This window comes from Zalophus californianus, chromosome 4 (genome assembly GCF_009762305.2).
Source record: "Zalophus californianus isolate mZalCal1 chromosome 4, mZalCal1.pri.v2, whole genome shotgun sequence".
NCBI lineage: Eukaryota > Metazoa > Chordata > Mammalia > Carnivora > Otariidae > Zalophus > Zalophus californianus.
Window position 1 is genome coordinate 103171622 of NC_045598.1, and position 25772 is coordinate 103197393.

At 43.7% G+C, this 25772-nt stretch overlaps 1 protein-coding gene across 1 annotated transcript in view; it reads left to right on the forward strand.

Annotated features, from left to right (window-relative positions):
* The first annotated feature begins 13378 nt into the window (after positions 1–13378).
* Positions 13379–25772, forward strand: part of BCL9 (BCL9 transcription coactivator) — an 81917-nt gene continuing 69523 nt past the window's right edge. Inside the window, exon 1 of the mRNA XM_027619275.1 lies at positions 13379–13497. The gene's annotated coding sequence lies outside the window, so the exon portion shown is untranslated. The remainder of the gene's footprint in view (positions 13498–25772) is intronic.

The following is a 25772-nucleotide window of genomic DNA, read 5'->3' on the forward strand; positions in this document are numbered from 1 at the left end:
TTCTCTTCCTTATGATGTTCTAAAGAACATTGTCTTTTCTCTAGCTTACTTTATCGTAAGAACACAGCATATAATACATATAACATACAAAATATGTATTAATCAACTGTCTATGGTATCAGTAAGTCTTCCGGCCAACAGTAGGCTTTTGGGGGGAGTCAAAAGTTATACTTGGATTTTTGACTATGCAGAGGCTTGGTGCCCCTAACCCCTATGTTGTTCAAGGCTCAACTCTGGTTTATACTGGGCTTTCCCCCTCTCATTTGATCCTCACAGGGATTCTGTCAGTTGGTCTTATGATCCACATTTTATAGATAAGGCAAAGAAGAGAAGTTAAACAGATTAGACAAAACCACCTTGTAGGCTTAAAACCTTGGTCTTGTGTTGAGAACCTTGAAGAGAAGGAGCATCCTTTGTGCATTCACCACCCATGCACATCCCACAGCATCAACTTGCCTCTCCAGGAGTGAGATGCCTAAACATCAGAGACCAAAGGTGCCTGTGGAGGCTCTATCTTGAGAGAAGATCCCACTGGGAAACAAGGCCGAAAGCCTGAAAGCATTCCTCTGGGCTTTGGAAGGGACTTCCCACAGAGAACTCCTTCCTGCACAGCCTTCCGTGGGCCCCCGTGAAACTTCCCTGTTGAGGCTCCTTGTACAGCCCGCTCTGACAACCATGCTCTGATCCGTGCTGAACGAGTCCTGGGTACACACTGTCAGAATCTAAGAGGCAGGTGTGGCTCCCCGACGCTTTGAATAGGAACTTGTTCAAATCATGTCGCCTCTCTAGGCATAGTTTTTCAAAGGAGTGGTTTATAATTTCTCATCTGCAGCAGGAGTGAGGGGGTGGATTGGGAGGAGGAAGGAGGGTGTACTGATGGGGGAGGCAGGGGAAGAGATACCTTCCTGGATCAGAGCAGTAAAGATCAAAGGAGAGGGGTGATCCTCACTTCTGGAGATGAGAGGCTGGGAGAGAACGCCTGAGTAGGTAAAGGAGAGAAAGAAATGAGATGTGGCAGGTGGAGCCCTCTCTAGAAAGAACCAGAAGAGGTTTCTACTTCCCCACAGGAGTCTGGTATTCAAGGCTCCTTGGCCCTGCCCTCAGCCTCTGCAGCCACCTCCACTTCCTCCAAGCTACCGCTTCTGGTCCCCACCCTTCCTGGCATTCCTCCCCGACAGCACCCTCACCTCCTTTCCTTCTATAGTTTATGCATTCCTACCCCCATACATCCACTCACCTGGTTTGCCCTTCCTGGATGGCCCCCAACCCTTCACTCTCTGTCATTGATCAGAATCAAATTAAAGGGGCACCTGGGTGGCTCAGTCGTTAAGCATCTGCCTTCGGCTCAGGTCATGATCCCAGGGTCCTGGGATCGAGCCCCGCATCAGGCGCCCTGCTCCTCAGGAAGCCTGCTTCTCCCTCTCCCACTCCCCCTGCTTGTGTTCCCTCTCTTGCTTTCTCTGTCAAATAAAAAAAAAAAAAAAGAGAGAATCAAATTTAAATGCGGAGTGCCCTGTAAGTTTGACCTGAACCTCAAGCCCCAATTCCCCATTACCTACCCCATGCTTCTCAGACTCTAGCCCACATCAGAATCGTGGGCGGGGGAGGGGAGGGAGCTTTTTAGAACAGAGTGCTGGGACCCCCAGTTCTGGATTCAGCAGGGCTAGGATGGGATGGACCTGAGAATTTACATTGCTAGCAAATTCCTAAGTGATACTGATGCTGTCGACTGAGGAACCCTAATCTATACCATTCATGTAGCCTTAATCATGCACTGCCCTGAATTGATAACTTAATTGAGTGTGTACATCCTGTCTCCCAGATGAAACTGAACAGTTCAAAGGTAGTAGTAAGTACTTGACTGTATCCTACCCCCCACCCTACCCCCACCCCTGTAGTACCTAGCTGGCATATTCTGAGCAGGTACCCAGACCCAATATAATTTATTAATTGGTGTGAAGGGTTAGTATTGATTTCAGATAAAATTATGAAATAGGTTGTCCACAGGAACCTCCCATGTTCCCCTCTTCCTTTCTTTGACCAATTTCTGTGCCACTCACTCTTCCTCCTCCAGGCTGAACCAGACCCCCGCTGAGCAGGGAGCCTGGGTAGATGTTTAACGACTGAGCCACCCAGGCGCCCATATTTTAATCTTATCTTAGGATGAGGGGAACTTGGGGCGCCTGGGTGGCTCAGTCGTTAAGCATCATTAAGCATCGTTAAGGTCGTTAAGCTCGTTAAGCATCTGCCTTGGGCTCAGGTCATGATCCCAGAATCCTGGGATGGAGCCCCGCATCGGGCTCCCTGCTCAGCGGGAAGCCTGTTTCTCCCTCTTTCATTCACCCCTGCTTGTGTTCCCTCTCTCGCTGTGTCTCTCTCTGTCAAATAAATAAATAAAATCTTTAAAAAAAAAAAAGATGAGGGGAACTTGAGCTTACATAAATACTGATGGAAAGAAGCAGTGGAGGGGCAGGATGATGGTATGGAAAGAGTACGATGAACAGAGCGGGGAGAGGCACCCAGAGTAGGAGAAGGATTGGCACAGACAAGGACTCCTCTCTCACTAGAGATGGAAAAAGGAAAGAAGGGGTTTAGATGCGGGAACAATGAGGCTTTGGACTCTAGGTGACTCCTTACTCTCACATCTTATGATTCCATGAAATTAAATTGCCACAGGGTCAGTGGATTCATGTGTCACCTCTCCTTGGCCAAATTTTATTTATTTACTTTTTTAAGATTTTATTTTTAAGTAATCTCTACACCGAATGGAGGGCTCGAACTCACAACCCCAAGATCAAGAGATGCACACTCTGCTGATGGAGTCAGTCAGGCCCTCCTACCTCTCCTTCGCCAAGCTTTAACTCAAAGAAATGAATCTTTCTTGAGAGACTCTCCGGCCATTGGAGGCCTGCCAGTGGGGCAGTGGGGCCTTCCACAGGGGTCTGGAACACCTATTGTCCTGTCCCTAAGATGGAACTAGAAAAGCAGGGCAAATATGTCCAATGTGGCAACATAAGGTCTAGATTAAGGTCTCAGTGCTAAGTGCATGCTGGAACCAGATTTAGAACTCTCTTCCACCTGACCCCAGAAGCCATCTGGTCCACCCATCTACTCGTTCATTCTCTGACCACCTATGATGGCAAGTGGGAGAAATATTAAGACAACTTTTCCTAGCCCTTAGCATGGAGACTTGGGATGCCATGCTCCATCCCAGATCTGCTCAGCCCCAGCCCACCTCTGGGAAACACCTATTGGTGAGAGGAGTAATATCAGCAATTATAACAAGTTAGCAAATGCCTCCTCAATTAAATTAGCATGCCAACTGCCTGGTACGTTGTAGGAAGAGGCCAATAAATGTAAGTTGCCACCATCTTCCTCCTCCTTCCTCCTACTCACCACCACCACTGCCATCGTCATCATCATCACTATGTGTCCAGGAACCATGCTATGGATTTATGTATTTATTTATTTTTAAAGTATATGTTTTTCCTAATTACAAAAGTAATAGATGGATAGTGTTAAAAAGTTCTAACAAGAGATGCATAACACAAGAAGTGCAAATATGCTGTGCTGGGAAGAGGGGAAGCACTGGGCTCAGATTGCCCGTGTTTACATTAGGGCTGTACTGATGTTAGCTGTGTGGTCCCGGACATGTTGCTTAGCTCTTCTGTGTCTCAGTTTCTTGATTTGTTAAGTGAGAGCAATAATAGTTCTTATATCATAGAGTTCTTAGGAAGTTATTTTTAAATTTATTTTAGAGAGAGAGTGTGTGTGTGTGTGAGTGGTGGTGGGAGGGGCAGAGGGAGAGAGAGAGAATCCTCAAGCAGATTCCCTGCTGAGCATGGAGCCCAACACGGGGCTTGATCCCACAACCCTGAGATCATGACCTGAGCCAGAATCAGGTCATGGACGCTTAACCGACTAAGCCACCCAGGTGCCCCAGGAAATTTAAATAAGACGATTATACAGAAAGCACTGAGCACTGTGCTTGGCACATAGTAAGCAGTCAATATAAGGTGGTTGTTATTGATATTATTATTGTTGCTGTTCTGTAAATAAAGTTTCCCATAATTCATATCTCAGAAGAAGCCAATATTGATAGCTCTTTACATATTTTTTCAGGTTTTGTTTCTATCTCTCTCTCTATATCTCTCTATGATATGGGGTCCAAAATATGTATACTATTTCACATCTTTGTTCACATGACAAATATTCTAGATGATTCTCAAAACAGTCCTACAAAGTACATACTGATAACACCATTATAAATGGATAATTGATATGCCCTCTCTGAAAGTGGCATCTTCACATCCCAAATGTTCAAAGGAAACCTCTGGAGCCTGGAATGTAAGGTATAGGTCAGCAACCTTTTTCTGCAAAGGGCCAGATAGAAATAGTCTGAATTTTGCAGACCATATGGTTTCTATTGCAACTACTTTAACTCCACAGTTATAGTATGAAAGCAACTGTAGACCGTATGTGAAGGAGTAAGGGTGACTGTGTTCCTATAAAACTGTATTTGTGGAGACCAAAATTTGAATTTCATATAATTTTCACATGCCATGAAATATTTTTCTTCTTTTGATTTTTTCCAACCATTATTTTATTTTATTTTATGTTAAAGATTTATTTATGTATTTATTTTAGAGAGAGAGAGAACATGAGCTGGGGGGTGGGAGCACCAGAGGGAGAGGGAGGGACTCTCAAGTAGACTCTGCACTGAGTGTGGAGCCCGACACGGTGCTGGATCTCACAACCCTGAAATCATGACCTGAGTCAGATGCTTAACTGACTGTGCCACCCAGGCAGCCCCAAGCATTATTTTAAAATGTAAAAACCGTTCTTAGATTGCAAGCTCTACCATACAAAAATGCAAAGGGTTAATATGGCCCTTGCGTGGGTCATAGGGAGCAGACTAGCTTGCCATTCTGGAGTGTGTTTGAAAATTAGAGAGCCAGTGAAGTGTAGAAGTAATACCTTAATGTCTCCTTCCTACCTTCTCAGTAGGAAGTACCTTTTCCTCTGATCAAAATGCATTATCCCACCAAATCTGTAAAATCCTACTCAAGGTTTAGATCATACACTGCGTCCTCTGTGAAACCTGCCCAAAATTCCTCTGAAGAAATAAATGCTTGTTTCCTCCCCAGATTCTCTTCACACTTCTTTTATAGTACTACATATGTACTTTTCACCTACCAGAATCCCTACTAGGCCTCAAACTCCTTGTGAGTTCAATTGATTTGATGTGCCTCCAGAACAAGTTCACCACTTGGCATCTAAGAAGGGTTGAACTGATTTACTGAGCTTCACTCTCTCTATTAGGGCAAGAAAGAGAAACCCATTAGAGCTGTCTAGCGGGGGAGGGATGAAGAGGGGTAACTTAGAATCAGGAACATCTTAAGGAACTAAATTCAGGAAGCCTCCACCAGAGCGGCAGCCATAGTTTGGAAAGCAGACAACCAAGCACTATCTCTCTCTCTCTCTCTCTCTCTCTCTCTCTCTCAGGCCATGTGGACTCTCATCTCTACCTCTCCAAGTAGGTTGATTTCATTACTTTTTTTTTTTTTTTTTTTTTTTACCTCAGGAGTTCTCTCAATTCAAGGGCTAAGAGAGATCAACTCCTTCTGTTAAGTCCTAATTAAATTTCTGGGAGAGAGAATGTTATTGGCCAGGGGCATTGTTTGCATGGTATAAACACAAGTGTTAGAGCTTCTCTGAGCAGGTAGCTGAGGGGTTCTTCTCCATGAATGGAAGGAATGTGTTGGGCAGGTACCTCAAATGCATACACTACCTGGGTGCCTGGCTAGCCCGTTCAGTAGAGCATGCGACTCTTGATCTCAGGGTCATGAGTTCAAGCCCCACATTGGGCCTACTTAAAAAAAAATTGCCTGTGATCCCTGCTGGCTTCCTTTATCTCAGGATGGCTGGTGTTGTGGTTACTTGTAAGCATCTCTCTCTTTTCCTCTATCGAGACGGCACACTCCTTTAGAACGGAGACAGTCATACTCGTTTTGGTGGCGCCAGTCCAAGCGCAGTGTTTTGCACACAACAGGTAATAGCAAATGCTTATTGAATTGAACTGAAAATACCACCTTCTATTCAGTCTTTACTGCATCTTTCATCTTTATGAAAGGTACACATTCCATTGCTAGGCAAAAGACATGTGGCATAAAAGATAAATTTCCTTTTCCTGGTTTCAGTATTTTTTTATTAAATTGTCTTTAGCTCAGATAATTGCATTATTTCCATTCCAGGTTTTCAGAGGTCAAACAACCTCAGGTCCAGATGTACTATGAATGCAACTATAATAGTTGCAGGGCAATTATCTCCTTCCAGCTCTGCAGGGCGAACAACTCAAACTCTGGAGCTAGGCTAGTAAGAAATCCTTTTATATGTCCTCCTCTCAGAGTCAGCCCAAAGGGAACTTACGGCCACTTGGAGCAGAGCATTACATAGCCGTGGCTGGTGGTACAGGTAGCTGCTGCCCAGGCTGGCTTCCAAGCAGGCCCCAGAGCAGCTGAGTGCCTCAGATCATACCTGAGTCCCTCTGCCATGAACCAAGGCCAGTGAAGCCCAGCTTCCAGCGTCGGTCAGCGGAGGCAGTCCTTTCCTGTCTGTCTGTGTAACTCCTGGAGAGTGTCTCTCCAGCCCGATTACAGTTCCTCTGATCTGCTCCCTCGGGGAAGAAGTTGGCTCATTGTTTACCAAAACCCGTTGCTCCCACTGGTAGATCTGCTGCCTCTTTCTGTTCCGATGAGCTGCAAGCTTCATACAGAAGCAGACCTCAGGGAAGGGGCATTATAGATAAAGCCCTCGGCAAATGCACCCTGTTCCATTTGTGCCTTCCATGCCTGGGCTAACATCGATTCCTCAGGCCTTTCTCGGGGCCTTCTAAACTCCCTTCCAACGGGACAAAGTGGCTCATCTGTCTCACTGACATGCCAGTTGTATTATTACACATACACTTTGTTCCTGACAGACACTCTACGACCTGCAGAGTTGGGGTGCTTACTAATGCCTATCCAGGCCCATCTTTCCCCCAGAGGACTGTGAGTGAGGGCACACACATAGGTGCCGCATCTCCCCGTGACATGCACATGACTTCAAGTTATCATCAGTTAACCCACTTAAAAGACAATTATAAACAAGAATCAAACACAATATGAACTGAAGCAAATCTCTGACTATCCTTTATCATTTAATTAGGGTCCGCTAAAAGCATGCACAGGTCCTTTGCAACAGTTAGAGCTTTTTCAGAAAGTTGCCTGGGAAAAAAATAAGATGAAATCACTGTGCTTTAAAAATGGCGTGTTAAAAAAAAAAGTCACGTGTTAGGACCGTGGGGCATTGACTCTGGTGGCCACTTTCAGAATGGTTATCCTCGGAACCTCCCCACATGAAGCTCATTCTTCTGATTTATTGTCGTTTAGATTGAAGGAAGAAGCTGTATTCACTCATTCCATAGGAGAGGGATCTCTGTTCCTCACTAGGTGATGATCTGTTTCTACCTGCCATCTCTCACTGGAGCTCAGTAATGTGAATCTCTTGTTAATATATATTGTTTGTTGTGCTCCCTGAAATATTTTTTGCCTGTAAAATGGAAGTTCTCGATTTTCTGCACGCCTCTTAAAGTTTAGGGGGAAGCATCCTACCGCCTGTGGATTTCCTGCATGCTTTGCTCTTTCTCCCATACCATACCTTTCGGCCACTTAATGCTCTTCTTTGACCTGAAGCTCAGCTGAGAAGAGAAGATGAAATTTAGACTAATAATTTTTAAGTTCTAAAACACAAGTCTGCCATACTGCTTTTCTGAGATGCTTGTACTCTACTCCGGATTACTTTGAGGGATCTTTTCAAGTAGTATTTTTAAATAATAACATCATCTCTCTAAGGTTCTGTATGGAAAATATTTTCTTTGAATGTTTATGTTTACAGTCTAACAGTTCACATTGGGAAGCTAATAAAGGTAAAGCAAATGATGATGCAATTAGTACGTCCTTTCAATTACCTGTGGTTCAGAAAAATCAATGGCAAGATAGACAATATAAAAGAAGAGTAAAGAGCAGGGGTTTTGGGTCAAACAGAACCACATTCGGACACCTTATATTTATGAGCTCTGTGACTTTGGGCAAAGCACTTAATCTCACCAAGTCTGTGAAACGAGAACAAATATCACATCTAACATTTGTGGATTACATTTCATGTGCTGGGCACTGCGCTAATCATGTCACATGCATTCATTATCTCATTTCATCGTCAAAATAATCCCATGAGGAAGGCACTATTAATATCCTCATTTTGCAAATGAAGAAACTGAGACTCAGAAAGGTGGAGTAATTTGTCCAAAATCACGGAGTGATTGTAACTCACTGTAACTCTATACCATGCCTATCTGGCTCTAGAGACCAAGTACATAAGCACACCATATTGTGTTGCTGTAGTGGTAACTCTTCTTATAGGGTGAGTTGTGACAATTAAATGAGATACTGCATGTAAAGAGCATGCTCGACACAGAGCAGTGCTCTTATCATCACAACTTTTTACCTATTATTGGCTAAAATTTGTATAATGCTTTACTCTTTATAAAGCCCATTGACACAGGAACTCATTACTTCATGATACTGTGTGAAGTATCATAAAACTGTGGCTCAGAAAGCTTAAAAGACTTGACCAAGGTCAGTTAGGTTATAAGTACATCACATTGGGACTCATAGCTTTTCATTCCAGAACCCAGTAACTTCACCCTGCCTTTTAATCATGGGGGTGGGGAGAGGTAGCTATATTGTTATGTCATGTAATTTATTTAATTTGTTATTAGGAGAAGTGGCTATTTTCAGATCAGGTGAGTTCTAATTTTGCCTGCCTCTAAATTGCTGCTTTATCTTCCTAAGTCTTGAAACTTCGTTCTTGATTTTCTGCTTGATTCTCTCCTTCACATCAGACAATTCACCTTCCAGAAATGTGGAGGAGAGAGAAACCTCTTTTGTCTGACTCCCACATTTTTTCCCACAGTTAAATATATACAGGTAGATAGATGTCAAATTATGAATGGGCTGGGTTTTTTTAACATTAATTTGTAAGTTGGGTGTTTGGATGGCTGAGCATCTTTCCCTCATAAAAATCATGTTTTAAATGGAAATAAGCCCCATAGTGACCCCAAAGGAAGCTACTGTGAGCACTTGCCAGATGCAGGGAGAGGGGAATGTGGAAGATGATGAAGCCAGGGTCCTTCTTCATTTTTAAAAATTTTTTAAAGATTTTATTTATTTATTTAACAGAGAGACACAGCGAGAGAGGGAACACAAGCAGGGGGAGTGGGAGAGGGAGAAGCAGGCTTCCCGCTGAGCAGGGAGCCCGACCCTGGGATCGTGACCTGAGCCAAAGGCAGACGTTTAACGACTAAGCCACCCAAGCGTCCCTATTTTTTAATTTTTATTATTTTTTTAAGATTTTATTTTTAAGTAATCTCTACGCCCAACGTGGGGCTCAAACTTACAACCCTGGGATCAAGAGTTGCATGCTCCACCGACTGAACCAGCCAGGGGCCCTGGTCCTTTTTCCTTTAAATCCAGACTTGTCCCAATACAATTTTGAAGCTATTTGCCTTTATTATGTCCCCATCTTCTCATAGTTGGTGCCCCCTTATCTTCTCTTGCTCTAAGCAACCCCCAAAGCAGGCCTGCCTGTCACCAAGTCTCTTCTCAATTCTAAAACTATCTATTCGCCTCCCCTTTCCACTTCACTTTCTAACCTAAATAGCCATTTGATATGAATTAGGTATTCGGAGGAAAGTAGCTTAATGAAATAATTCACACTAATGTATGAGTGGCTGATTTTCCTCATCCCCTCTAGAGGTGTTTGCTTTTTAAAAAGATTGTTAATATTGCAAGTGAATTTGTCATTGTTGGGGATTACAGCAGGGAAACAAAATAAAGTGAAAAACAGCTATTACGTGGAAGGTGTTTTGGAAGAGACGTGCCATAATTTGTGTAGACCAGCCCAACGAGGGTCTTTCTTGCTCCATCCCTTTATGTCACGACCCTCTCCGGCACACACATGCACGCACGTACTCAAACACACATCCCATCAGCTCCCTTGGCTTTTAGTCTTTTCCTCATCAACTGGACACTTACCAGGATGATAGCATTTTAGAGCTGGAGAGGGTGCTAGATCTAATGGCATCAGCTCATTTTATAAATGAGGAAACAAAACTTGGCCAGAAGAGCCTGGTTCACATCCCTGTGAGTGGTAGAATAGCACTAGAATCCGGGTCTACCCAAGAATTCAGGGCATTTTCTTCCATACTCTGCACTTAGCATTCAGAATCTCATGACATAAACTGAGAAACACTCAGGCAATAATCTTGTTCACTTAAATACTTGGATTTTCTTTTCTTTGTTCTTTGGACTTGGCAGGCGGAAGCCATCAGTACCAGAGGCAAGAGAGTCCGACCTGGTGCTCCTACCAACATGTTCTGACCCGGAGGCTGGGGATGTGCTGTCCTCTGCCAGGTGGGGCTGCGGAGGAATTAGAGAATTGGGGCTGTTTGGGGGCCTGGCACAGGCTTTCTTCTTCATTAGCCCCTCACGGAGATGCCATGTGAAGATACTAGCTTTATTGTTGCCCCTCTCTTCTCTCTTTCTCACTGGGCATTTCGCTTTTCACTCTAAGGATCGGAAGGGCTTCTCACTCCCTTCTGCTACTGCACAGCGCACACCGCCGAGGGGTTGGGGGGCATGGGCTCTGGAGAGGCAGGCTGCCTGGGACCACATTTCAGTCAGCGCTTCCTGCCTGAGTGAGCTTGGCACTTTACCAAACCTGTGTGTCTTAGCTTCTTCATCCAGAAAATGGGAGCAATAACAGTTTATACCTTACGGGGTTGATTAACAGATGGAGGAGCTTCATAATGTCACCTGCTCTCATCACCATCATTATCATCCACACCTTGTGGGGGCTTTTAGTGTGCTTTTATTATTTTGGGGGGAAGGGAAGCCTTCCTGGCCTCAGCCCCACCTTTCTCCATTGCCCAGCAATCTGCAAATCGTATGGTCATTAAAGACTAAGTTGACCCTTCATGCAATTTTTGCCGAGAAGGCCTCATTGTGTATAGTGAGTCACCATCACTTAGAAGTGGACGGTGAATCAGTAGTCTATTAAGGGGAGGTCAGAAGGTCCCCTGGCTCAAAGTGAGAGAGCCAAACCCAACCATTGGGTACAGAAAAAAACAATGCGTTTGTATGGCTGAGTGGGGTGCTATGGAGAACCCAAGCTAGGCGGGCCAGAGGACATAAGGTGATGGGGTAAATGCTGGGGCTTTGGAATCACACAGATCTGAGTCTGATTTGATCTCCACCCTACCTTGCTGTGGGACCTCAGGGAAGTTATTTAACCTCTCTGTGCCTTAATTTTTAGCATCTGTAAATGGAGACAGTCTTAATAGAAATGACTTCATGGCATAAACGCTTGGGAACGTGCTAAAAATTAAGTAAGTACTCAATCAAGGGTTGTTAATATTCTCACAATCAGCATGAATGAGAGTCGGGACAGACAGTTATAGGGATCAGCCATAATGGAGAAGCAAACTAAGGGGTAAAGACAGCAGGAACAAGGATGTGTCTTTGATGTGGTGACTTTTAGGTAGTGACAAGCCGGTTAGCTAGTATTAAGTGTAAAAGTCATAATTTATTCCTTATTGCACCCCTACGAAGGAGTGAGTGATGTGTGTTCACATAATTTGCATTTTGTAGAAGATTCTGAGAAACAGACTATAAGCCACCTTCCTGCAAGAATACAGATCTGGTTTAGCTCCAGTTAGGAGCTCAGCTTCCCTTCAGCTCCTGTGGGTAGAGGGGCAACTTCCTGGCCTAGGCAGGGCAGACCTTGTGAGGTCTGTGACTCCACAACATGCTAAAAATATGAATGTCACATCATCATTCTGTCATTCTTCTTGATCTCAATTGGCCCTCCTGATTTCATGCCATCTGCAAATTTGCACATCCTTTGTGCTCCTTTTTGCTCACATTTTATGCCTTCCTTTGCCATCTCATTTTCCCCCCCGCATGTTTCAATCTCTGGGCTTCCATTTTTCTTCTTCCTTTTTAAATGCAGTGTGTTTTTTTTTTTTTTCCTCTCTCTCTCTCTCTCTCTTCCCTCCTTTACACCCCCACCTTCCTCCTCCCTCCACACCAATCAAATTCCTGCTTGCTTCATGCCATATTCATTATCCTACCTCATTCCCCCTCATTCCTAGAAAACAGCTCACCCACCCTCCCCCCTGCGACTCACAGTGCCCACCCTCCATAAATTCCAGCCGCCTGGCAATCAGTAACTTTACATCACACTTCACAGCTCCCAGAGTTTACACTACTTGTTACTACTCTCCTTGCTACTGCTCTCTAGGGTTTCTGGAGAAAAAAAAAATCCACTTTAAAAATATCCTGGGTACAAGTTGAACCCACAGTTAAAGTTTACTCGCACATTTACACATTTCATGGTTTTATTTTAACTAGTAGCTCAGGTCTATGTTCAATTATGCAAGGAAGAAAGACTGGATCCTTCTGGAACCAGTTTTCCTCTACTATAGAGAAGAAAGGCACCTCACCATTCAACAGAAACCCCTGGGCTGGGTCCACCTATGCTCTTATCTCCCCGCTCTCCCAACCTCAAGCTGATGGGACCTTGCTGTTTCGTTTGTGGTCATTTATTTCACTCTCCCTGGAGCTCAGGCTGCCTCCCAGTATGTGTCTGTGTGCACACGTGTGTGGCCACTGCTGTTTTTCCAAAGGGCTCACCTCTCTTCTGCCATTTTACCAGGACACAGGAGGCTCTCCCGCTCCCTCCTTCTCTCCCTGCCCCCAACTCAGCCTAGGCTTTTTCCTGTCTCTTAACTCCACCAGTGCGGCAACTAGCTGAGCTGCCTGTGTGTGTGTGTGTGTGTGTGTGTGTGTGTGTGTGTGTGTGTGTGTGTGAGAGAGAGAGAGAGAGAGAGAGTGTGCTCGTGTGTGTGTGTGTGTGTGTGTGTGTGTGTGTGTGTGTGTGTGTGTGTGTCTGCGTGCGCAGCTAGGCCAAGCCTGCAAGCCTGCCTGTCACTGGAGAGTTTTAGTTTGCATTCAGAAGAAAGGAGGAGGGGAGACAAGGGGGGAGGAGGAAAAGGTGGAGGGGGAGGAGTGGGGGGGCGCCCAGAAGGGAGGGAGAATGTCTTGTTTGTGGCTTGTCAGCAATTGCTTGAGACAAGCTTCCATGTGTGAAAGCTACTTGGCATGAATGCCTGGGCCGTACCAAGTGTCACAGCAGCAAGAGGGGGAGTCAGAAGAAAAACAGATCAGACCAGAGCAGACAATAGGCCCCTAAAGTGTTCCCCCTAAGTTGCTTTGATGTTGTCCTAGTGTCTTGATACCAGGAGGCCAGGGATTGCAGGAAAAGGGTCTTTTTTGTCTTCATTCACTTTCCCCCCTCAGTTTCTGAAATGATTCTCCAGAATTTCTCCTCATAAAAAAGGTAAGAGCCCTAACAATTCCTTCTTCTGTGGCAGGCTCGTTCGCCCGTGCCTGGAAGTGGGGGTCTCATTCCTGCGCTGCTCAGGAGGAGCGCTGGGGTCCTGCCGTTGGAGCTCTCGCCTTGCCCCTGCAAGTCTTGCAAGGCGCGCGGGGCTGGGGATGGCCCCTCTTTCTAGGGAACCCCAGTAACACGATCTGTGCCTCTGGGTTGCGGGGTGGAGGGGGGAGAAGGGGTGGATGGAGAGGGCTGGGAGGAGGGTGTGAGGGTGGAGGTGTGAGGGGAAAAAGAGAGAGAGAGAGAGAGAGAGAGAGGAAGAGAGAGGGAAGCCTGAAAGAGGGAGAGAAGGGCAGAGCCCTCGTTCAGAGCAGCCCAGCCTGGAGCCCAAGGAGGCCTTGCAAGCTTGGAGCGGTGGTTCTCAGGCTGAGCAAGGGTCGGCTGGGGCTCTGCCGAGTGCCTGCAGAGACTGCATCGAGCTCTGTGTGTGCGCGCGCGAGGGTGTGTGTGCGTGTGTGTGCGTGTGTGTGTGTGTGTGTGTGTGTGTGTGTGGACTTCCCCCACACTGCCCTGGCGCGCCTCATGAAGGGGAGGAACCCCAGTCCTTATCACCCGAGCCCAGACTCCTGAGGCAGAGCAAGCAAGGCAGGCGAGATGGGAGAGCAAGAGAACTCTGCCGCAAGACAATCCAGAAACTTTTCCAGTCTCAGGGATCTCTCTGGTGGTAGATACTGTAAAGGAGCTGTGGGAGGGGCGTTGGGAGGGGTGTGCCTCAGTTTCCCCGCCTGTACAATCCAAAATTGCTGAGAGGGGATGCTGCATGTCTCTGCCTGGGATTTGGTGAAACAGAACAGATCGTCAGGTCTAAAAGGCATGGAGAAATCTTGAAGCTAGAAACACTGTGGAATCACCACGTAGAAGTGTTATCATTATTCTTGGTCATCATCATCATCATCAAACCATTATTAAAGACACTCTGAGACAAAAAAAAAAACCAAAAACCAAAACAAAACCGGGGAACACAGATCAAGTGTCTGAGCATTTCTAAGGAAACAAAAAGCCTTTTTCCACCTGTTGGCTTCTGTCCTTTTCTCTTGTGTCTTTTCGTCAGATTTATTGGCCGATTTGTACAGAGAATGGGGTAGGAAGGGTTGGGTTTTCCCCTTTCCTCCTCCCTTGTACATATTTTGTTTAAAAGAAGGTCAATGTAAGATGCTTGAGAGAGAAAATGTGCCTCCTGTTATAGTAGTTTATTCAAGACCTTGTGTTTCCTGGTGCTGGCAGGGCTTCTAGACACATCTGTAAACTCTACCTTGGAGGTTAAAGATTTTTATTGTGGCTTTTAGAGATTAAATGAGATTTATTTACAATTGCTGTTTATCAGAGAGTAAATATCTTACTGTGTGTGTGTGAGGGTAAGAATGTGAAGGCTGTTTACTCACTGGTGGTTTTGTGGATAAAACCTTTTGCTTTTTAAAGTGACATCTTGAGAGATGGGAATAGAAGGCTAAAATCAGTGCCTAATACTCATCTTTAAATTTTTTTTAAAGAAAAAAAAAATGTCTGCTTATTTTCTTGAACTGTGGATTTCCTTTCTTCTCTTCTTACACGGCGATTGCTTCAAGGCTTTCAGTTGTAGCTCTCTTTGAATTCTCTGGGGGAATTTCACTTTCTTACCTAATTCGAGGTTTTCTGTGACTCTGCTGGTTGTCCAAAAAAATCTGCAAAAGTCTAGGAGGCTATGTCTCCTTCCATTCTACCTGCAAGTGTTTATCATACTGACTCCCTGTGATAGCTAGAGATTGAAGCAAGGGGCCAGCCCTGGTGGAGAATATTTACGTTCTTCCCTTGGAGACCTGGAGAACCTGACTTCTGGGTGTGAGAAAGGATGAAGGAAAGATATTAATTGGCCTGGATCTGGCAAGAACCACCCTCCACACACACACACACACACACACACACACACACACACACACACACACACACAATGTTTTGTTGGAATTAAACTGAACTTTGTATTTTAAAACTTAATTTTTCCCCCACTTTTAAGCAGAAGATCTTACCATGGTTTGTCTTTGGCAAGATTTAACATTCCGGATATCTTCCTAAAATGTTAGAATTTCAGAACTGCAAGGGACAAGAAAGGTTATTTGTCAAGTTCTAAATGAGGACACTGAAGCCCTGGAAAGATCAGCAGCGACCTGAGGGGCTCAGTGAAGCATCTGGACCACACCCTGGGGTTCGGAGTGCCCTGAGGGCTGTCAGCACCCTTACTGGGCCTCCACACTCGATCTTGTACCACCCAGCCCTTGGGCCTGCCAGGAGGACAGGCAGCTTTTGGAATCTGCTTGCTGTCCTGGACGATAGCAGTACATTCAGCCCTGCTCATGGCACATGGAGCAAACAGGGCCATCATGCGTCACAGTGTGAGTTCGCGTGAATCCATTCCTGTGTTCACTTGTTGATTCAAGTAATACTGTGGCGGCATTAACTAGGCACCAGGCACCTTGCTGGGCGCTGAGGACAGAGGGAAGACTAAGGCAGATGCACCCCTGCTCTCAGGGAGCGTGTAGTCTTAGTGGTGTAATCAACATTAACCACGTGGTTAAATTAGCAATTATGATAACGATAACTTATACTGAACAGCATGCAGATACTATAATAAGGCAGAGCGTAAAGTTGTACAAGTAATTGCCCTAACTTTGTAACTGGACGTAAGCTGGTTGTCCTTTTCTCTTGCCTGAGTTCTCCCCACAGCCAACTCCCATTCCAGTGGAGGCATTCCTATTCATAAAGCTGCCCAGTGTTTCCGAAGACAGTAAAAAGCACCCCCCCTTCTTCACGCAATGCAACAGAGACACAAGTAGTATCTATTAACGCTTTACACTTGTACTGTTAAATAACTCCGCACTCCTTGTGAGTTGGTCTCTGGAGCAGTCATCTCCGTGGTTCACATCAGCTCCATCTAGCCTCAGCATACTGTGAAACTCTACTGGGCATTGCAAAAGGCATGTGGTTAGTGAGGCTCTTGTCTCATTTCACTTACTCCTTAGTTTCCCCAGTTGATACGAAACACTCAGCTGCAGGAAACTCCACTGTTATCACGGTCATCTTGAAATTCCAAAGACAATAGTGTAATGAAATGGCTTTTCCCATTCCTCCTTAACAAGGGCACATGTCTATAAAGGGAAAAAAATTTTACAGCCTCTTCATCTTAGCATAGTCCCGTCTTGGTTGGGTTGTTAAAATCTTACTGGTTTGATCTCCCAAAGTAGGAGCATCCCCCATCCCCATTTTGGTCTTGGGCGGAGAGAACGTATGGTGGAAATGCCAGTCGTTTCCGTGCAAGCAGACTGTGTTCACGCTTGTATCACCATTTTCTACATTGTGTGTTTCTTTAGTACTCAGAGGAGGGTTGTCTTCAGTGGTGTCAATCTGTCTTTTTTTTAAGACTAATTTAGTAGTTTAAAAGGAAGACGGACATGCCCACCCACACATAAATCATAGGTTTGGTGCCTATACTGTGGGAACCAACACAAGTCGTGTGATGAGCAAAATAAGAGTCATTTCTATGCACCCAACGTTGTTACACAGTGAAGTACCGGCCAGCCTACGTTGTAGCGACAGCCCTACCCAGAGCTTGTCATCGTCATCTGCATTTGGCACCTGTGGCCACTGCCTTCTCCTGTGAGCCATACGACTTCATTTGCAAGTATTTGATCACTTCCGACACACTCTGCCCGCCCCCCGTGTGTTACTCACTGGGGCGCTGCCTCTGGGGGAGGTAATCTGAGTCGGCTCCGGCTTCCGAAGAGTAATCTAAAGAGAGGAGTGAGCCAAGTGGGGAGCTAAGATGTGGACAAAACAAGGATCTGGTTGAGGAAGAAATTTAACAGAACTGGGGAGCTAGACAGCAGTGATCAGGTCATCCCTAACTCTAGGGGAGTAAAAAATGAAGACTGATCACATTTTAAAAGGTGCATGATGTGGGTTCTGTGTGTAAATAAAAGCGTGAGAGCCCCTAGTCCTGCCGAAGGTTAAAACCAACACAACATGCGGGACATTCCCCAGACTTCTTGGTTACAAATACTGCTTTTGCCTGTAGCTCTAGTGAAGGGAATTTGTGTGTGTGTGTGTGTGTGTGTGTGTGTGTGTGTGTGTGTGTCGCAAGGGACATAAATATAAGATGTAAAATGGAAATCTTCTCCATTTCTTTTAAGCCTTGACATTTTAATGCACTTTAAAATATCTGCTCAGTCCTCTCTTATAATAGCCCTGTGAATTAAGTAATCCCGTTATCCTTCTGTTATATTTGAGTAAGGTTATGTGACTCACCCAAGGACTCACAAGAAAATAAGGGGCAGGATGGCTTGCTGATTAAATCTCCCTGTTAGGCCAAATCTCTTCAAGAGATGAGAAGCAAAGAAGTAAGGCAGTCACAATTGATATTCCAGCCAAATTTACTTCCTTTCTTTAAAGACTTAAGATTTAGAATGTTGATCAAAAAAGAAGGGTCCCCAATTCTAACTGAATCATTACATGTTTTATACCAGTGCATTGGACCAGCTTCTGGTTTTGGTTTTGCCATTCTGTGACCTAGGACTCCCCATTCTTCTCCTCTGTACCCCTTTAAGAATGAGGGGCTGGGCTACATCACTTCTGTTTCCTTCCTGTTATTCCGTATTTCTCTAATTCTGTGAATAGAATGTTCCATGGGTCTGGTCTTTCGGTCACCTTATACAAAGCCCAATTCGAGAACTGTGGTTCCCAAAGGGGAGATGTTGTGAGTTTTGTGGATATAATGGCATTCATTCCTATATATCCGAACTATGTTGACATTTTGAAGTGAAAAGCACAATAGGCAAAAGTGGGGTTTTAATTTATGGATTTGAAGAGAATTGGCCAGTCAGCATGCAGGCACATGTGCAAGGGGACTAAAGAGCCATTTTCAAAAGAACAGGCTGTTTTGAATGCACATCTTCCTGTATAATAAGTATGAATTGAAAATGGATGGGCCCTGGGTACATCTCTTAGCGTCACTGTTCTTACTGCTTTCTCATAGAAATTGTGCTATTCCTTTTTGTACTGAGGGCTTACATATTGTTTTGAGGGTGCAAGGGACCAGTTTAAGCAACCGTAGTGCTGATGATACATGCTATGTGTTAAACACCACGCTTTGGGGGATGACAGGACTACTGACGATCTTTATGATATGCAACTCCTGAAGGATATTTCCGAAGACTTGCTGATATGATGTGTGAGATATATATATATATATATATATGTGTAATATACCTTCAGGATGTGAGTGATAAACTGCTTCTGAAATGTGGCCAAGAGTGAGACAGACAGGTTAGAGAGTGAATGATGTTTTTATTAAGCATGTTTTGTATGAGTAATTCCAAGCACTATTCACTTGAAACTGGTTCAATCTTTGAAAACATATCATTTTAAAATTTCATGTGGTAGCTTTTAATGTAATTTTCAGAATCCGGAGTAAGATCTTCTACCACGTTTTACTAATATCATCTTGCTTGTAGCAAGGGAGACAAGTTCAAGGCCGCTTTGAGATTAGTAAACCACTGACTCTCTTTGAATTGGTCTTATTTCTGTCTGCAAGAAAAAAGTATGTAAGATATAATTACTTTATAACTGGAGGAGGGAATTTGGAAGACCATATGTAATGATTTTTTGACGTATACTATTCCTTTATTCTTGATTGCTTAAAATTCCTGTCGTTGGATATCTTGCTTAACTTCATAAAATCCTAAGAAGTAAGTACATAGGAGCAATATATTGACTTTATAGATGGGAAAACATGAACAGGTTTGTGAAATGATATACCAGCAAGTTTTTTTGAACATAAGAATATATTCTATAGAAATATGTGAAATGTGGTTATTGGTGCGTGCCAAACTTACAGGAAAAGAAAAGCATATTCTATATATGCTATATATTGTTGCTTATCTAACTTTTAATGATCTAAGTAATTATCAAACGTATTTTTATGTTGTGTGTTAACTATACTGGAATTAAAATAAAAAACTTTTGAAAAAAGTATTTTTATGTTATTCACTTAAAGATTCAAAATGCCTCTAATCAAAAGCTTTGGAGAGCTTTAGTAATTTCCATGAAAACCATAATCATTCTTTGCCTTGAAAAATAAATAACACAAACTCAAAGTTAACAGTAATGGCAGCTAAAAGAAGCCAAGCCATCATTTGCTCGGAGGAGAAACTTGGGAACCTTGAGGTCGCTTTATCTTGTCTACTACTAGATACACTGGACTTTCTGTTACCCTTGGGGCTTGTGTAGTTAGTGTATGGTTGAGGAGAAAAATTTTGCTTAAGGTGTGTGAATAAGGAATTTTTGAATGTGGGTCAAGGGCATACTTGCCTTTTCTAAAGATGCCTGGATTGGTAGTTTATTGTATAGAAGTCCATGATATACTGGGGTGTTAAAGTCAACCATAGTCTTTTTTAAAGATTTTATTTTTATTTCTTTATTTGACACACACACACACACACACACACACACACACACGGGAATCACAAGTAGGCAGAGCAGCAGGCAGAGGGAGAGGGAGAAGCAGACTCCCTGCTGAGTGGGGAGCCCGATGCGGGGCTCGATCCCAGGACCCTGGGATCACGACCTGAGCCGAAGGCAGACGCTAAACCGACTGAGCCTCCCAGGCACCCCTAAGTCAACCATAATCTAAAGAATGCAGGGTTTTAGCATCTGTGCCAATGCCTGGGCTTCTACCTTTGCCTGGACATCCTTCTGTCTCATCTTTTCCAAGCCATCTCCTGCTGTTCCTTTAGGACTTATCCTGGGCATTTCTTCTGGGAAGCTTCTTAGACCCTATCTCTGTTCCTCCACCTCCTGGGCTGGGTGAATGCTTATGCGGCCCTTAGCACATGGTGCTGCCTCCTGCTCTGGGCTGTAGCGCCTTCAAGGTTTGGGACCGTCTTTAGTTTTTGTACCCCCACTGTCTAGAACAGGGTGAAACAGAGCAGCTGGTTAATAATTGCTGTCAAGTGAATAAACAGCTCACATTGAAATGTAGCTTATTAAAAAATTTAACTAAATACAAAAAGAGTGACAGGTAAAAATCTCAAATTACACAACCTTATGTCCCACGTTAAAAAAGGAAATTTCTCCTGTTAAGATATTCACCCCTCTCCCCCTTTGCGAAGAGTAAATCCTACGTACAAAGTATTTTGAATATCCCTGAGTCTGTCCTTCTCTTATGCTCGGCTTTTCTCCCCTAAAACTTCTCTAAGTCCTGTTTCTCATTCTTGGGCCTTGTGGTTCCCGTATCTAAGAGTTTATTTTTTATGTCAGAAGATCATGGCTGATAAATGAGTGGTGAAGTTTGCGTTGATATTTAGGTAGTGGCTGAATAGGAGAAGTTTCTTCTACCTCAGAAACAGGGAAAATAGAGACAGCTTTGAGAGAGTCTGGACAATCAGAGGGTGGGACGGTGAATGCCTGACTTCAGGAGTCTGCAGCTGTGACCAACCTGAAACAAAGAAGGGGACAATACAATTGAATCTTCATTTTCTAAAAAAGATTTTAAGTGCTGACCCCTCTAGAAAAGGCCTTCTGGCTGCAAAGAACTGACTCACTGTGGTTTCCTCCAGGAAAGCGGCATTCACTGTGAAGATGCTCACAGATGGAACCTGAAATTAGAACTGGAAGTCTTTCAGGTCCCGAGGTAGCTCTAGGAGCAACCTCTTCTGCTGTATCAAACTTGTTCTCTCACCGTGTGTTGCTCTCCTCGGGCTGCTTTGGCTACGTGCTGGTTTGGTCTTCTAGCTGGGCTCTGAGTAACCTCTCGCAATCTCAGAGCTTTTGCTTGCACCTGGTGTTGCCTCTTTGACTTGCCAACACTGCCATGTCCAGAACCCTACCCTCTCCACCCTCCTCCCTTTGTTTCTTCTTCACGTCTTCCTTCCTTACATTCTCTCATTTGTAATTTTCCCTGATGATTCCTTCATTCTCTCAGATTTTCCTAATTCAGATACCCAAGAAAGAATCCAATAACCCAACTCCTCTTCTCATTGCCGTTCTTCTAGGTCCCTAACCAGCCTTGCCCAAGGGTCAGACGTACACCTCGAGCCCAGAGGGCTGTGGGCGGGGGTGGAGGGGTTGTTACTTGGTATAAAACTGGGTTGCCTTTTAGTAGGAACTATGGAAGGGCCATCCTCCCTTTCATGTAGGTGGCAACAAATGTATTTGACACATCTAATATAAGTCCATTATGGAAATATAAGAAATTAAGGATAACCAGATTATTAAAAATTAAAATGTTTCATGGTTGACACTTATATAACGGAGATATGAAGACTGTGGGAACAAATAGCTAATTTATAACCAGCAAAGAAATTAGGGGAGGGAAATGTGTTAGATTTAGGTCTTAGATGAGTGACATCATTTCATGCATTTATGAAAAAGCAGGAGTGTGTGAATCGTGAAAGTGAGAATATATTTTCTCAGGTCCCCACAGGCTGGTTTAAAAAGCAAGCATAATCCCCAAACTGGGGACCAGGATGGGGATAAATAGGAATACTAAGCTTCTTGGGGAGTCTCTGCCTATTCTTCCCGCCTGTAGTTTCTTTCTCTGCTTCCTATTCTGTTCTTGATCCCTGTTTAGCTTCTGGAACAGTCTGTCATGAACTAGTGATGTGACCTTGGGCTGGCTATTTATTCTCTCTGAAACTCAATTTACTCATCTGTAAAATAGGGATAATGATTATTATTTCAATAGCTTATTATGAGAATTAAATTAGATGGCATAATATATTTAAAGTGACTGGTACACATTACCTAGGTCGTAATAGGTGCTCAGTCAATTGTAGCAATTATTCTAGCACACAGGAAGGAAGGAAACATTGACTGAACAATGTGTGGGGTAAAATTTTGCTTGCTCTATCATGTATTTCATGTAAGAATCCCGCAAGGACTTGTATCATTATTTCTACTTTATGAACAAGGCTACAATGTTAGTACTTAACTGAGTATGTGCTAAGTGCAGAACACTGAGTTGAACCCTTTCAGGTGTTGTCTTATTTAAACCAAGCTATGTGCGATTTATGTTTTCATCTCATAGTTAAGGAAACTGAGGTCTAGAGAGTTTAACTTGCCCAAAGCAATACAACTAGTGAGTGACAATCGGAGGTTGTGTGTAAGCCTGTGGGAACTTAGGTCCGACAGACTCCCAAGTTTTCCAAAGTCACGTAGTGGATGAATGAGAATGTGACTGTATCAAGGTTCAGGTCTTGTGTTGGACAGTGCTTTTGCAGTTCCCTACCAGAGGTACACACTGACTGAATGACAGATAGTGGTAGGCACACATGTGCTTATGCTGCATCTGAATCTGAATGCCATGATTAGACAGACAAGGGCAAATTTTGGAAAGGGACCCAATGATTTAACAAGACATTTTGAATGTCTACTCTGTGTCAGGCAATGAAAAATGAACTTGGCATTCTGGGAATGCAAGGCAAGTAAGGCTGAATTCCTACCTTTAAGGTTCTTTCGTTCTGGTGGAAAGAGATAGATGCTCACACAACGAATAAAGCTTAGAGCAATGGAGCAAAGAACTGGGGTAGTCAAGAGAGAGAGAACAGTTAATTTGCTGGCAAAGGGAATGGTGGTAGAAGGCGCTGGGGAAAGCTTCATGCAGGAGACAACGTTTGCAATGGTCTTTGAGGGGACAAATACAGAAGAACAAGAAGCCTTCTGCAGTTTCCTTCTTCTTCATACCAATGGTTTTATTAAGGGGGTTATGAAGTAGCTAGTTATTGCGGTAATAGATAGACAGTTAATAGTATTTTCAAAGATTGGGTTCTTTGACCAAATGTGGAGAAATACCTACCCTTATTAATCGTAAGCGTAGATTTTCATTTTCCTGGTCTGCACTTACGTGTGTCTCTATTGAAGGAGCCAGAAAATGGAATCCTGTTTTCTATGCATTCTAGGTTGAGGATCTATAATGGCCCAGCAATCCAACAAGAACCTACAAGTCCCTCAAGTGGCCCAAAGGTACACCAGCATCAGCTTTTGGTTGGATTGTGTGGTGTTAAGTAGTACTAAGGTACTGGCAAGTAGGTCATTTATCCATTTAAAATCTGGATTGGAGATTTTAGTCTGTGATTGGGGGTTCCCAATTTTTCTTACATACAATACCAGGTCTTCTGGGGAAAAAAATTGCTTTGTTTTGAGACAGTCCCAATTTAAAACATTCTGCCTTGTCTTCCTAAGTATATTCATGACTGGTAATCTATGTGTTCGACTGTTATTTAAGTTGTGAATTAAACTGAGTTTCCACGGCCTCATCCTGTTTCAGGAGGCCTGTAGACATCTGCTCACAGATTTTGTCCACTTGAATGAGAACGCACATACTCATCTTTGTGGTGTAAGGTAGAAACCTAGCCAAGATCCCTTGTTTTGGTTTGGTTCTTTGCTTACATCCCCTTTTTTCCAAACTGTGTCGATGGACATTATGCTCAACCTCCCTTCAATGCCTGGCTCAAATGTTACTTTCCTCACAAAGTCTTTCTCAATTCCTAGAGCCTGAGGAGTCTCTCCATCCCCATGGTGTCCGTGGTAACTGGTTCTTTTCTTGGCATGATCATAATAGCTATACATGTTCACTGCCACAAATCCCTTAATAGGTGGTAAACAAGAAGGCGGGGCTTTAGGTTCCGTTCACCTGTGGATCCCTCTAAACACCCAACATGGCCCCTTTCCTACAAGTGGTTGGTGCTCAGAGATGTTCACTGAACTGAAATGAATTGAATTCTGGGCTTCATTGGACTGGCTTTGCATATGGTAACATTGATGTCTGAGCTCTGCTTCCTTTTTGGAAAAGAAAGGTTGCTTTAAAAACAAAAGGCTTTTAGCTGATTTAAGGATGAAAGAAACCATGTAATATAAACAGTAATTGTAATTATTATTAATAAGCCTCATTAAAATATCATGAACTGATAGAATTACTTCCATGCTTGCTTTTGCTGGCAGGGTGGGCAGGCCTGCTAAACTAACTGGTCTTTTCCATCTGTAGTATCTATGATTCTTTGAAATTTTATGTAGACAAGTGCAAGCTAATGTACACTGGAAGGAACAATTGAAACAGCTCATACTCACTGATGGGCTCTGAATTACTCTGCTTGTAAGTGCTCAGGAAAAAGATCTTGGATTCATTGTGGATTGCTCAATGGGGACATCTGCTTGCTGTGCCGAGGCAGCCAGAAGAATGAATGAGATATAATAGGGCTGTATTAACTTTGAGAATGGGATAAAGAATGATGCGGAAAATAATATAGTGCACATAATTTGGCATTGACTATTTCTGTAATTACAATAAAACATTTTAATGATATACATTGATGTTATGACTTCACCTTAAAATCAGAATTCGGCATTGGGTCCTTTCGTTTCAAAGAAAACAAAGCAGAAATACAAAGGATCTAGAGAAAAACAACAGACTGTCTCCAAGACATGCAAGGGATATAATGAGAAACTGAAAAGACAAGGACATTTTAATTTGGATGGGGGGGGAAGGACATTGTATAAATTTATTTAAAATTAATGAAAGTTTCAGAAAATGGCTAAAGCTGGCTTCAGATTATCCTTGGTAATGGAGGTCAGAGATAGGCAGGATAATTGAAATCCCTGATAATCTCCAACCTTCACTTCAGCCATTAGTGGCAGCATCCTGCCCTATGAAAAGTTTTAACAAATGAACAAACGCAAGACATCGCAGCTCAGGATTTGTGAACTAAATGGCCCATGAGAAAGGCAGCCAGGGGTGCTGGGAAGCTCACAGAGTTTGGAATTAGGTGACCAGGGTTCTAGTCCCCATTCTCTGTCCAACCTTGAGCGATAAACTTGACTTCCATGAGACCCAGTTCCTTCATCTGTAAGATGGAGATAGTAGTAATATTTATTTTACGGGTTTGTTGAGAGAACAAAATGAGCTCATTGGAAGCGGTGGGTGAGCCGTGATGTTTGATACTGAGTGCTGGTTGTTAAGAGTACCTGCTTTCCCATTTGGCCTGTTGGTCTCAAGGGCAGACAGGGCTCCTGGCACCTGGGAGCTTACATCACACCTTCCCTTCTCTTGAACTTTCTATGGTTTATGTTCATGGCAGGGGATTTTAAAAGAGGCATGCTACACTTCATCTCCAGGGTCATCCACAGACCGTCTGTCCTACCCCCTTGCTCCCAGAAAGCCTTAAGAGAATGTTGACATGTTTTTATTAACGCATGATCAT